We start from the raw sequence: 14005 nt of genomic DNA, 5'->3' as shown, positions 1-14005 counted from the left end.
AAAAATAAAAATAAAACCAAAATCTCCTGTTTTAAAAATGAAATTTATATTAAAATAAAACCATAAAATCTTGTTACTAATAATAGTGTGTGCCACCATTGTGCTGTTATTTTGTTGCACAATGGGCTTTTGATTGTAAACTGAAACAATGAATTTTAAATTGCATAAAGATAGGTATGTCACCGGCTTGTCCCTTTCATTTATGTACTTAGCCCCTTTCTCCACCAACACTCTTGGCTTATTTGTTTTCTCACTGCTCGCTCAGTGAGTAAAAAGTGTCACATCATCGGCAAGTCTTTTAAAGTACCAGGTGCTATTCTGACCACATAACTGTACCCAAATACAATGAGTGAGTTTTGCAACTTACTTACTCAACAAGTACCAACATGCAAGGTGAGTTGAGTCAATCAGTCATCGAGCAAATTACCTTCCTACGCTGTAGCACTCACTCTCGAATGGCAGTAATTTCCTTCCTCATTGCCACTGGTGCTAAGTCCAGACTCATTAATAGGTGAAGTCTCTCTTGCTCGAATCTGCGGCTAAGTCCTATATTTGGGCATCATCGCGGATTTTGGCAGTGTGCTGCAAATTTGAAATGATTGGCGTAAATTTATTTTTCACCTAAAACCCCTAATATAAGCTTTGTTAGCCTATAGTTTATCTATTCTACTAGAGACCTGCTACGTTTTCCCAGCTTCGCAACCAAGAGCCTGGTGTGATTTTTCCACTAAGTATAAGACATCATTTTCCTTTCCACCTCAGGCTACGAACGCTACAAGTACCTATCCGGCTTCGTGACCAAGAGTGCTTTTCTCAGCGTCCTCCTGGGGTAACCCTCTTCCCAGAGCTCAGCTTAGGTTAGCAGCTCCAGACATGCCCCATTCTAATGTTCAAGGGCTGTCGGGCACGTATCGGCGCCCGCCCTAACACATTTCTCACGAGGTAGCAGATTCCTCTTCCTCCATCTTTTTCAGGAACTTCACCGAGAGCACTCGGCGAGCCGAAATCAAGGACATCTCGCTCGTCGGCGAAAGGTCTGCCTTTGCCATCTTGTGGCGAAGATGCCAACTACTTTACTTAAGTTTGGCGAGTAGCGAGGCCTCTAGCGGCCGGCACCACAACTCTCTCTATTTTCCTTTTAGCCCAACAGACTGCAAACCAGCTAGCCCCATAAGTGCCAGGCTTATGCAAGTTCCTCTTGCGGGACTTTTTTGAACCAACCCCGAGTCTGTTTCGCCTGTGCTCCGACGGAGTGCGCTGCTTTCGGAGCACAAGTTACCTCCGATGCCCCTTAAGTTAGGCTACCAGCCATCTTCGTTATTTTTTCTTTTGGTCGGCAGAGTGATCTATTGACAGCAACTGCCAGCCAATCAGAGGCCAGTTCCCCACTTCCTAGGCCTCCGGGCTCCTAGTGCGAGTTTTAACTACTTGCAGCCAAAAGGGACGATAGATTCGTCTTCTGCCATCACCGGGGTTGTTTCTTTCCGGTGCTTCTCACCCGCGACCCCTTTCGTGAAGCAGTTTCGCAGCAACTAGCTTAAGGGATGTGATCCCAGGGTGTCCGGGAGTGATCCCAACTTTATTTATTTCTAGATTGATATTCGCATAGTTCTGATTACTAGGTAATCTTGTAGTAGTATGATGTGTGTGTGGCTCCCGCAAAACTCTAGTGCATCTCCACAGGGAATATTTTCATCATTCTACCCCCAGGCTAGTAAGTGGGAAATTCTACTCCTTTCGCCTTTAGTTGACTTTCTACTTAATTTTTTCCCTGATTTCACAATCCCTGTTTCTTGTTACCTTTATTTGTATTCTTGACCACTGGACCTCCTTTTTCGTTTAGTTCAAGTGGAATTCAATAGATAGTCCAAGAGTTGGGTGGTTTTTTTTGTTTTTTTTCCGTGGAAGCTTGATTATGACATGTCTTAGTTAATCAAAGTAAAATTTTGAAAATTTGTATTCTAGGTACAATTAATAATCTGGTGGAATCGATAAGTTTAATGTCCGGGGCTCCAGTAAATTAGCTCTGTAATTTTGTAATTGTTGAAACTATTAAAATAAAATAATGTTTAACTATAAATATGCCATCACCCGCGGTCTCGTGATCGAAACCCGGGGCGGTCCTAGTGGTTTTCAGTGGCTCTAAAGGAAATCTCGGGCGGGCGCCAGGTTAATTTGAGGATTAACTGAGGTGGTCGTGGGTTTTTTCCCCTGCGTGTTCCACTAGGATCGACGGCTGTTGATGGCGGGAGGGAGTCCCTACTACTAATAAGATTTAAGACAAATCAAAATTTTATGATGATTGACGTAGATTAAAAAATTATATATATACATAAAAGAATATCATAGCAACAGCACAGCACAAACAACATTAAATATTTTTATAAAAATTTCAATTCCCTGTAAAAACAGTTATAACATTTATTAAAGTTGAAGGGAATATCAGTTTACTGACTCCTATTAGTGTTTGTTCAGCGTAGATATTAAGATTTTGGTGCTTCTATTTATCATAGCAACACTGTATACTTTGATGAACACCCCTCGGATGCTGTGGGTGTAAATAAGTGTCTTCGCCTTTACTCGTTGTACTGCCAGCTTACAGCCCACGCAGATAAGGGTGTACTTGCAGGGACGTGGAACACTAGTAGAGTGCTCGCCCGCAACCATCGCTCTTAAGGCCCCCGCCTACCCGGGCACACACACGGTGCGCAGAGCTGCAGGAAAAACTACGCGATTTGTCAACTACTCAAGATATCCGAGTGGGGTCTGCTTACGAAAAACATTTAAGAGTTCGCTGAGGGCCGAAAAATACTTTTGATTTTGGGTTAAGTTTTTTAACTGTATTTTTAGAAGAGTTAAAATGGCTAAAACTCATGTTTTCAGACTAAAATTTAGGTGTAAAACAACCTGTACAGATTCTTGAAAGCACTTGAGGTACTTGCATTACACCTTTATCTTCATTTCTCTAGAAAATAATGTTACGGTCACCGCTCAAATTTCACAGTTATCATGTTACGAATAGAATACTGCGCGCCAGTTCAGAGCCTTGCGCTTAGAGGCTACACCGCGCTAGAAATACCAGCGAGCGTCGCACTTATCATCCCGCCTCACTAACAAACACAAACCCCTGATGAGGCGGGCCTTAATGCCTTTGGAACTAATTGAACCCTTTTTTTTAGACCTCTGAATTAAAATTATATATATATATATATATAATTTTTACCTTTTTTGAAAATAATTTCAGCCAAATTTGTTTTAGCTTTCATTTGTACGATATAAAGACTGTCAGTTCAGGAGGCGTTTGCTAGGGGTGCGTTCCGTTAGCAGGGTTTAATACTGGCGGGTGGAGGCACAAGTTACACAATTACACTGGACATAAAAAACACTTTTGCACAGTGGCGTCTCCTCAGGGCAAGCAAGGCAAGCAGTGCTTGCCCAGGCAGTTTCCAGACATTGTATTTTTTAAATAAATATTTTATTCAGAATAGTATTTTACTTTGGCTCGTGCAGTTAGGTGTATGTATTTTTTACACTATCTCCTTGGGACCCAGTACTGTGCGCTGTGCGCTATAAAAAAAAGAACTCGTTGACACAAAAACATGCTGTTTTAGAAGCGTTGCTAGGTTTAGAAGCGCTGGTAGGATCGCTTTCAGCAGGAAGGCTGCCGCAGTAGTTTCCTTTCGGAAGGGGGGTGGCATGGTACAAAGGATCAGGGAGGGGATTGGCTGGAAAAATACGTGGTAGAAGCTACGAAGGTAATGCTTTCTTGCCGAACTGGAGCGAACATGGCCGAAGCAGACGGTGGAATTTTTCCGCCGACTGCTTCGGCTATGTCCGGTACAGTTCGGCACGGCAGGTGGCGATGTCGCGTTTCAGTCGGCGGTCGTCTCTCGGGGCGCGCGCATCTCTCCCGCGGGCTGTTGGCTGGCAGTGCGTGGGGGATTTGTGGGTGTACGATGATACTACACTCCCACTTAGTATATAAGTAATGTAGAGTAGGTATTTTACTATCAGAATAATGTAAGTCAATCATTATTTTTCAAAAATAATGTATTTAAAAAAAATGTCAATTTTTCTACCTGTGGAATAGTCAATGTTCAGTTAAGAAAACTACTTAAATAGCACCATTTTGTACCTTGAAATCCATATTTTCCCGGCGGAGGGCCCCCAGACCCCCCCCCCCCCACCAAAACCTCATCATTTTTTGGTGTGAACGGAGTTATTGCTTCCCCTCATGTAAACCTCACGCCTCGCCACTGCTTTTGCACTACATACACTGGCACTGATAATTAATTACGTATTACATGGATGTTACATTGCAGCACTTGTAAACAAGATCCCTATATTGATTTGTGGTTCGACGAAGAGTTTGGGTGGATTAACGGCCACTCCCGTGATGAGCTGTAGATCGATTCGTGCCCAGGCTCATCTGTGTGAGTCGCGGGACTACAAAGATAATATTAAGTGGCAAAGTCTTTAAGATTGCAGTCGGCAGGCGTATGCTCAACGAATTACGTGAAGTTCCGTTCGCAGGAGTCGGCCCGGACCATAAGATGACTGCGTCGCGAACCGTTGTTCCGCGATGAGCAAAAATTTAAGCGCCCAGGATAAGCCCTGCACCGGAAAAGGGCACGGGAGCACACGGGGAGAGAAAGGAGAAAAAGGTTTTAGCGAATTATAATAGTTACCAGAATGACGAATCAGAAGCACAAAATGTTGAAGTCTCTCACGGGATCACATGTCTGCCCTGACACATGAGTAAAACTCCACTGCCACTTTGTGCCGTCTTGGGAGGTGAGGAAGTGACATGACGCGCCAAACTTTCTAATGTGCCGTTATGTCGTGGTCTGGTCGACTAGTTCCTTACAATGCTGCTGTACTGCTGGCTACTCAGGGTTCGGTAGAGAGGGGGTTCAGGCCGCGTGGCCGAGGAACTTAGTCTCCAGAGATTAAATGAGAACAACTCTAATAAAGTTTGATGGTCCTTTATGCTCAAGACTCCGAACACTTTACATGGGGCTGCCACGTTTCCGCCTGTGACTATTTCTAGGTGGGTCGAAACCCGGTTCCGCACACTGTTCTGGTTAAGAAAATTACGGGACGTCCCGCCCGTGATAACTATCACTCCCACGGTAATGAATATAATTCTTATGACCCGCGCATGATAGGATGTCTGTCTGACTGTACTCCGCACTGGCCAGAAAGAAATGAAAAAAACACAGAACCTATGACTGCGAATGACCAGTTTGAAAAAATGAATCGCGACTCGCCCGAATTGAAAGCAGAACACGCGTGTGCGAATAATAAAAGGAAAACTCGCGACCGTAACTGCAAATCAACAAGCTCGACTGCAAAGTTGAGCAAACGTCTCTGCATGGCAAAAGTCTAGAACCTGTGCTAATACCGCGCCCGTTTGTCTCACCGTCCCGGAGCGGCATCACCAAGACGTCCGTCGCCTCTCGTGCCGGGTCCACGACTGCCCTCCCACTCCCCTATCGCGCCTGAGCGCCCGTGTCTCCCCCCTTCTCCGTGAGCCCGCGGAACACGCTGATTGGTCACAGGCGGAAGCCGCGGCCTTGGCGCCCGGTGAACAATTAAAACTTACAAAATACAAAACCCTTCAATACAAAATTAATTAAAATAAAATATAAGCAAAAATATGTACAAAAACGTAAAACAAAAATATATTTACAATAAATAATATGTCAAATCCTGTAAAGAAAAAAAACGTCGCACGTCACCGTCACTTGCGTCGCACAACACACTCAAGAGATGGCGCTGGCGAGGCATAACAGCCTGAAGGAGCCGGGGAGACACCTGGGTCGATGTCAGTTATTCCAATTTTACAATCATAATTAGTCATTATTATTTATAGAACACTCGTATCTTAATGACATCTGTCTGAATTAGTTGGCGGAAGGCCTGCTATAACAATAATATGTAACAAAATTTAGATTAATTATATTTTAAAATAAAAAGTCAAGCTGGAGACTGTCTGTCACTTGTTGACTACTTCAGTGGCAATTTGCAAGTGAAAACAGGGAGGTAAATTAGGTTGGTTAATACTGTGGTTAATTATTGGCGGAAAGCCGCAAGGGACGTTCCGGACGTTTATTAATTGCGGTTTCCCACAGGGAAAACCGCTTCACCCCTACGACGCACTTTCACTATTAAGAGTTGTTTTGCTAATTAAAAATCACTTAATTAATAACAGTATTTATGATGCGTGAGAACTGTTTGGTGGTGTTGGCATATGGACGTAATCTGTGAAGGCACTCAATGGTGTCGGCGGTTCGCTTGACTCACGTCAAATGTGCTAGGGGGGCGTTGCGTTGCGTGCACGGTGTAGAGACCTCCCCATCGCGGTGCCAGACCGGCATAGTAGTTGGGGGGTGCAGCTGATAGGGGTGTACCCGGGCGAACACTTGTCCCGACCTGCACGGTTGGCGGCGGGTGCCACGTCACAGGGGTTATCTCCTCGGTGTAGGCCCTTTGGCGGCGCTGGGCATACTCCTGGGCTGTTGTGCGGTGCTGATCGCGCTCCTCTGTAATTTCCGTGGGGTGTGGGACCCCGTGAGAGGCTCACTTGCCTGGTAGTGGTAGGTTGTGCCCCTGCACCATCTCAGCTGGTGTCATGCCGGTCGCAGCGTTCGTCCGGCGTCAGATACCAAACAGTGTGTCTACCACGTGCAGGTCCCATTGCGTGTGATTCCCACTGAGACGTATCCGCAATTGGGCCTTCAGCTCCTGGTTACACTGTTCGGTGGGGTTCGCCCTTGGATGGTGATACGCACCTCGTGCCCTAAAATTATATTATTTTAAATTAATAAAAAAAAGGCCAAGCAACAGCTGAGCAAAATTATAAAGAAAAATACAAGTATTACCAGAGGTGCCACGAGGTGGTGAACAAGACAATTTTATACTCCCTGCACACAGGCAACTTGGGAGCTGGTGGATCGTTTAAATAGATATAGATATTTTATAAATAAATAAACACTACATAAGTAGATTGGTCGATAGGTTTCTTGGTTTATTTAAAAAGGTAAATTAAATAAATCTGTTTTCCCTTTGTTGTGGTTTCACAATAAAATGGTATAAATAAATTACAAAAAGGAGGGGCGGCCCGATATGAATAACACACGTTATACTATACTTTTAACAACAAAAAAATAACATTTTATAGCAGGTTAGGTTCGTCCACTCATTACTGTAACAATCTCACATATTCTTATTTGATAAGTTCTCGATGGCACTGCTCGCTGGTAATCATTTAAATAATTTGTTTCGTTAGTGGTAGGGAGAAGTTATTTTGTTAAATATCACCCGGGGCTTCAAAGTTGGACATCTGGCTGGGGGGAAGCTCTTCTTAAAGAGGCTCGAAGCTCGAGGTCCTGGACAACATGATGGATGCAATTTCGGCGCCCAAATGTTGGACCCAAACAGGGTGTAGCTCCTGGACTGAGGAAATTCTCGCGCAGACATCCGAAAGGCGCGGACCGAGAATTGCGCGGATGACACAGCATAAATCATCATTTAGAAAAATAAAAAAATAAACAAACTTTAAACTAAAACATGACTTGTATTTTAATTACTACGACTGACTGGATACTACTGAATTTTCAAGTTGGGATCACATCCCTTAACACAGCTGACTACATTCATTATTCGAAAGAGTTCGTCATTACCGCGAAAAAGCCTCTTAACAGAGGGGACGCCGAGATGACGCGGTAAGTAGCCGAAGTCAGAGTGTTGCGGTGGCGGACAATGCTCCTAATTAAAACAGGTGGTGGGCCCTAGGTAAAAGAGGGGGAAGGTTCGGCTCTGGGCTGAAAACTCCCGGAGGTGACCGAGGTTTTGACGAGGCACGACCGCTGCGCTCTCTACCCGCAGGCACAGAAAGCAACATAGCATAAACTTTTACTGGACGCGAGTTGAAAGCATAGGGCCTAATGGTGCAGCGGTGCTGCTCTCTGGCGGCCTAAGGGGGAAGGAAAGCAGTAGGTTAGCAAAATCGCCACTAGGTATCGCGGGCGTCAGCTCCACTCGCTGGCGACAAGAGCAGAAGTAACAGTTTCTGCCACTAGATATCGTGGGTGGTCCATCTTCGCACATATTTATATCTATGGCAAATCGTCCTTGAAGTCGGGCAATGCCTGGCGAGGTTCATGTCAGGTCAATAATCCTGGGCTAAATTCTGAGAATCAAGGTGGTATAGCTGAGGGGGAAAGGGGGTACAAAAAACGCAACGGGGCTGGGAACGAGCGTCCACGGGATACTCGTTCGTGCCGAGACTCGCTACTCTCAGTGGGTCTCTGAGAAGTAGCAGCAGCTTGCAGGCCAGAAGCTGCTCTATGCGATTTTAGTCATGAAGGGAAGTAATGTTACAAACCCGGAACGTGACTGCAGGCGGAAGAAATTTCATACGGACTGCTAACGTCCACATTAGACTAGCAAAAGCTCAGATTGATCCTTGAGAAAAGGTGCCTCGGTCCACTGGCACAAAGTTTAACTACGTAGAGTACACCAGACTAACAAAGAGTAAATCACCCTTTTGTAACCCAATTATATAGAAAATAAAATTTCCAAAAATAATTTAAATTATAATAACAATTTAAAAAAAAGTGCCGAAATGCCTAATTTCCGGCACACACTCCCGCGATTGAATGCGGAGCATAGAGGAAAAAAATACAACATTTATACTCTTTAGTAAGACTAGTAACCAGGTTCGCCTGTATCCTACTAATTAAAAAAAAATATTTTGATCAGATCGAAGGTGTTGACGTCGACCCAAGTGTCTCCTCGGCTCCTTCAGGCCGTTATGCCTCGTCAACGTCCTCCCTTGTTTCCCCGGTGTCTCCTTAGTGTTGTGCGTCGGCCAGGGACGCACCCGCGTGCGCCCTAGCACGCCAGTGAGCCAGTGTTAATATGTAAATGTTTCTGTGTGTATATATTTTCTTCCCAAATGACCGTGACTTTGTTTTAAGTGTGTAAATAATGTAACTGTAATGTATTAACTATCGTGTAATAATCTTGTAATTCTTGTAAACGTGTCGCAGTGTCTATATGTAAGCGCGGCCTGGCGCTCATCCGCGTCGCGATGGGGTGGCGCTCTCCCACGCCGGCCGATTCCCCCTCCCCTCCCCCGCGGCCCGCGCGCGACGGCCCGCGGACGGGCGGGGGAGAGCAGTTGAACTCAGGACTCGAGCAGCGGCGGACGTGCGCTCCGCTCCGCGCTGATCGCGAGACGGGTCTATCAAGCTCATGGTACGGCGACACCGCCACAGTACGAGCATTTCGCAGCGGCCGTGCTGCCTACGTTGTGCCGCCCACGCGATTGGGTGTCCGAGTTACGAGTTGCGAGTTACGTCACGAGTCGGTCATTATAGGACGCGTAAGCATAGTTACGCATCGCTGAACTTTCGCCGACGTTACGAGTCAGTACGTAAGAACCGCGCACGCATCACGTGTCTTTGTGAGGGACATAGTTACGCGTTGCTGAACCATCGCCGACGTTACGAGTCAGTACGTAAGTGCCGCGTACACGTCACGTGCCTTTGCGAAGCAGTTGATTATCAGGAACTTTGTTACGTGGGAAAACTGCCATTACGCATCGGGGCGAGCGGGCCGTACGAGACGGTCTCCGGGAGTCCGGGTCATCGTGGGCAGGGAGCACACCCCGCGACGGATCCGCCAGGCCGCGGCAAGCTCTCTGAACGCAATAAAAGAGCTCGTGGAACGATTAACATCGAGTGGTCCTTTCGATCTACCTGTCATTCTACTTCACCATCCCTCCAGGTCCCGCATTTCCCGGTCCCGGCCACGTCGGCCTGGACCCACACCTCTCCGACGAGAGCAGTACGGGCATAACAGACATTTCTAGCAAACAGGGAAATAGGGACCAGAAGCCGAGGGACGTCATTTGGCGCCCAACTAGTGTGGCCGTAAGCACGCAAGCGCACGCAAGCGCACGCATGCGCGCAGGTGCAGGACAGGGCGGAAGCAGGTGCGGCCGCGCGGTGTGGGAGCGGCGCGAACTCGAGACGTCGCGCCGGCGCGCCGGCGGGAGATAACGCAGCGCGGGAACGGCGCGAACACGAGACGTTTCGGCGAGAGATAACGCGGCGTGAGAGCGACACGAACTCGAGACGTCGGCGTAATATAACGTGACGTGGGAGCGGTGTGAACCGGAGACGGCGGGCGACGCGACAAGGATCGGTGGCGCGACAGATAACGTGTCGTGGGAGCGCCACGAACCTGAGATCGCTACGCAGCAGGGATCTTCGGGACAAGAGAACGCCGCGAGAGGAAGACACGGACTGAATTACCGAACAGCGAGACACTCCCGATAAGCATGGACGACTTCCAGGAAGCGTACGAGACATGGGCGGAAGCGGACTTTCCAGAGCCCGGCGAGAGCTGCGAACACTTCGCAGATTATGAGTGCGGATTTTGCTTTGAGTACCGGGCGTATGGTAGGACAATGTGCGGTGCGGACTCGTGCCCCGGCGGGACATCGGATGGGCGGATCTGCGGGACGTGCGGGAATCTGTGGCACAGGGAGTGTTCACAACTGGTCGCACGAGAAGAGGAATGGATGTCCTGCTTTACGTGTGATCAGTGCCGAGCGAAACTGGGCGTGGGTGGTGCCGCAAGTGTCTCGACCGCGAAGGTCGAGTGGTCACACTGGGCGGGCGCCATCACGCTGCAGGAGTCGGCGATACTTCCAGTGCCACTGCAACCGACGCCGCCGCCGACGCTGCCCACGACACCGCCGCCGACGCTGCCTCCGACACCGCCTCCAACACAGCCCCCGCCCTATGGGGCGGAGACGCCGAGCAGGACATCGCTGAAGACGGAGGAAGCCGCGCCCGTCCAGCCCCTGTGGTACGACTGGCACGCGACGTCCGGGTGGATACGGCAGGCCTACTCAGACACGCCGCCCCTGACGCCGCCGCCCCCAACTGCCGTAGGGGCTCACGAGGGACCTACGCGGTGTGAACCAGCCGGGCTTCCACGATCGCTCTGCACACACAACGAGGGCGTGCCGCAATCGCCCTGCACGCACAAAGAGGGTGTCCCACGACCGCTCTGCACATGCAATGAGGGCGTGCCGCAATCGCCCTGCACGCACAACGAGGGCGTGCCACGACCGCTCTGCACACGCAACGAGAGCGTGCCACGATCGCTCTGCACACACAACGAGGGCGTGCCGCAATCGCCCTGCACGCACGACGAGGGCGTGCCGCGATCGCTCTGCACTCACGAGGGCGTGCCGCAATCGCCCTGCACGCACAACGAGGGCGTGCCGCAAACGCTCTCCACGCACAAGGGCGTGCCACGACCGCTGTCACGTGGGCCACCTTTGACGCGACGCCGCCGCCTGCTTCCGCGCGCGACGCGAAAGGTGCCACGCCCCTTCGGACTATCACGTGGGCCACCTTTGACGCGACGCCGCCGCCTGTTGCCGCACGCGACGCGAAAGGTGCCACGCCTCTTCGGAAAGTCATGTGGGCCACCTTTGACGCGATGCTGCTGCCTACTGACGCGCGCGACGCGAAAGGTGCCACGCCCCTTCGAACCGTCACGTGGGCCACCTTTGATGCGATGCCGCCGCCTACTGACGCGTGCGACGCGAAAGGTGCCACGCCCCTTCGAACCGTCACGTGGGCCACCTTTGACGCGACGCCGCCGCCTGCTGCCATGCGCGACGCGAAAGGTGCCACGCCCCTTCGGACTGTCACGTGGGCCGCCTTTGACGCGATGCCGCCGACTGCTGCCGCGCGCGACGCGAAAGGTGCCACGCCCCCTCGGACTGTCACGTGGGCCACCTTTGACGCGATGCCGCCGCCAGCTGCCGTGCGCGACGCGAAAGGTGCCACGCCCCTCTCGGACTATCACGTGGGCCACCTTTGACGCGACGCCGCCGACTGCTGCCGCGCGCGACGCGAAAGGTGCCACGCCCCTTCGGACTGTCACGTGGGCCACCTTTGATGCGACGCCGCCACCTGCTGCCGCGCGCGACGCAGAAGGTACCATGCCCCTTCGGACTGTCACGTGGGCCACCTTTGACGCGACGCCGCCGCCTGCTGCCGTGCGCGACGCGAAAGGTGCCACGCCCCTTCGGTCTGTCACGTGGGCCACCTTTGACGCGACGCCGCCACCAGCTGCCGCGCACGACGCGAAAGGTGCCACGCCTCCTCGGACTGTCACGTGGGCCACCTTTGACGCGACGCCGCCGCCTGTTGCCGCGCGCGACGCGAAAGGTGCCACGCCCCCTCGGACTGTCACGTGGGCCACCTTTGACGCGACGCCGCCGTCTGCTGCCGCGCGCGACGCGAAAGGTGCCACGCCCCTTCGGACTGTCACGCGGGCCACCTTTGACGCGACGCCGCCGCCAACTGCCGCGCGCGACGCGAAAGGTGCTACGCCCTCTCGGACTGTCACGTGGGCCGCCTTTGACGCGACGCCGCCGACTGCTGCCGCGCGCGTAGCGAAAGGGGCCACGCCCCCCCGAATTGTCACGCGGGCCACCTTGGACGCATCGCCGCCTGCCGCCACGCTCGTCGTTGTAGGTGCCACGCCCCTTCCACCTGTCATGCGGGCCACCTTGGACGCACCGCCGCCGCCTGCTGCCGCGCTCGTCGCTGAAGGTGCCACGCTTCTTCCATCTACTACGAGGGCGCCGGACTCAGCAGGTCAGTGCTCCAGTGCCATGGCCCGGTGTGTCATGTCCCTGGGAGTAAATGAGAGGCGTTGACGGACATAACGGCCTCGTCGGAGGGGGGCATTTGACGTCGACCCAAGTGTCTCCTCGGCTCCTTCAGGCCGTTATGCCTCGTCAACGTCCTCCCTTGTTTCCCCGGTGTCTCCTTAGTGTTGTGCGTCGGCCAGGGACGCACCCGCGTGCGCCGTAGCACGCCAGTGAGCCAGTGTTAATATGTAAATGTTTCTGTGTGTATATATTTTCTTCCCAAATGACCCTGACTTTGTTTTAAGTGTGTAAATAATGTAACTGTAATGTATTAACTATCGTGTAATAATCTTGTAATTCTTGTAAACGTGTCGCAGTGTCTATATGTAAGCGCGGCCTGGCGCTCATCCGCGTCGCGAGGGGTGGCGCTCTCCCACGCCGGCCGATTCCCCCTCCCCTCCCCCGCGGCCCGCGCGCGACGGCCCGCGGACGGGCGGGGGAGAGCAGTTGAACTCAGGACTCGAGCAGCGGCGGACGTGCGCTCCGCTCCGCGCTGATCGCGAGACGGGTCTATCAAGCTCACGGTACGGCGACACCGCCACAGTACGAGCATTTCGCAGCGGCCGTACTGCCTACGTTGTGCCGCCCACGCGATTGGGTGTCCGAGTTACGAGTTGCGAGTTACGTCACGAGTCGGTCATTATAGGACGCGTAAGCATAGTTACGCATCGCTGAACTTTCGCCGACGTTACGAGTCAGTACGTAAGAACCGCGCACGCATCACGTGTCTTTGTGAGGGACATAGTTACGCGTTGCTGAACCATCGCCGACGTTACGAGTCAGTACGTAAGTGCCGCGCACACGTCACGTGCCTTTGCGAAGCAGTTGATTATCAGGAACTTTGTTACGTGGGAAAACTGCCATTACGCATCGGGGCGAGCGGGCCGTACGAGACGGTCTCCGGGAGTCCGGGTCATCGTGGGCAGGGCGCACACCCCGCGACGGATCCGCCAGGCCGCGGCAAGCTCTCTGAACGCAATAAAAGAGCTCGTGGAACGATTAACATCGAGTGGTCCTTTCGATCTACCTGTCATTCTACTTCACCATCCCTCCAGGTCCCGCATTTCCCGGTCCCGGCCACTTCGGCCTGGACCCACACCTCTCCGACGAGAGCAGTACGGGCATAACAGACATTTCTAGCAAACAGGGAAATAGGGACCAGAAGCCGAGGGACGTCAGTGTATTATAATGAATTAAATTACCCTTAACGGTGAATGATGTAATGAGGAAAGTTGATCTCAGATGTTGGAAATG

The sequence above is a fragment of the Bacillus rossius genome, chromosome 1, assembly GCF_032445375.1.
Source record: "Bacillus rossius redtenbacheri isolate Brsri chromosome 1, Brsri_v3, whole genome shotgun sequence".
In the NCBI taxonomy this organism is placed as follows: Eukaryota; Metazoa; Arthropoda; class Insecta; order Phasmatodea; family Bacillidae; genus Bacillus; species Bacillus rossius.
The sequence above is the reverse complement of the archived record's forward strand: the minus strand, read 5'-3'. Positions refer to the sequence as shown.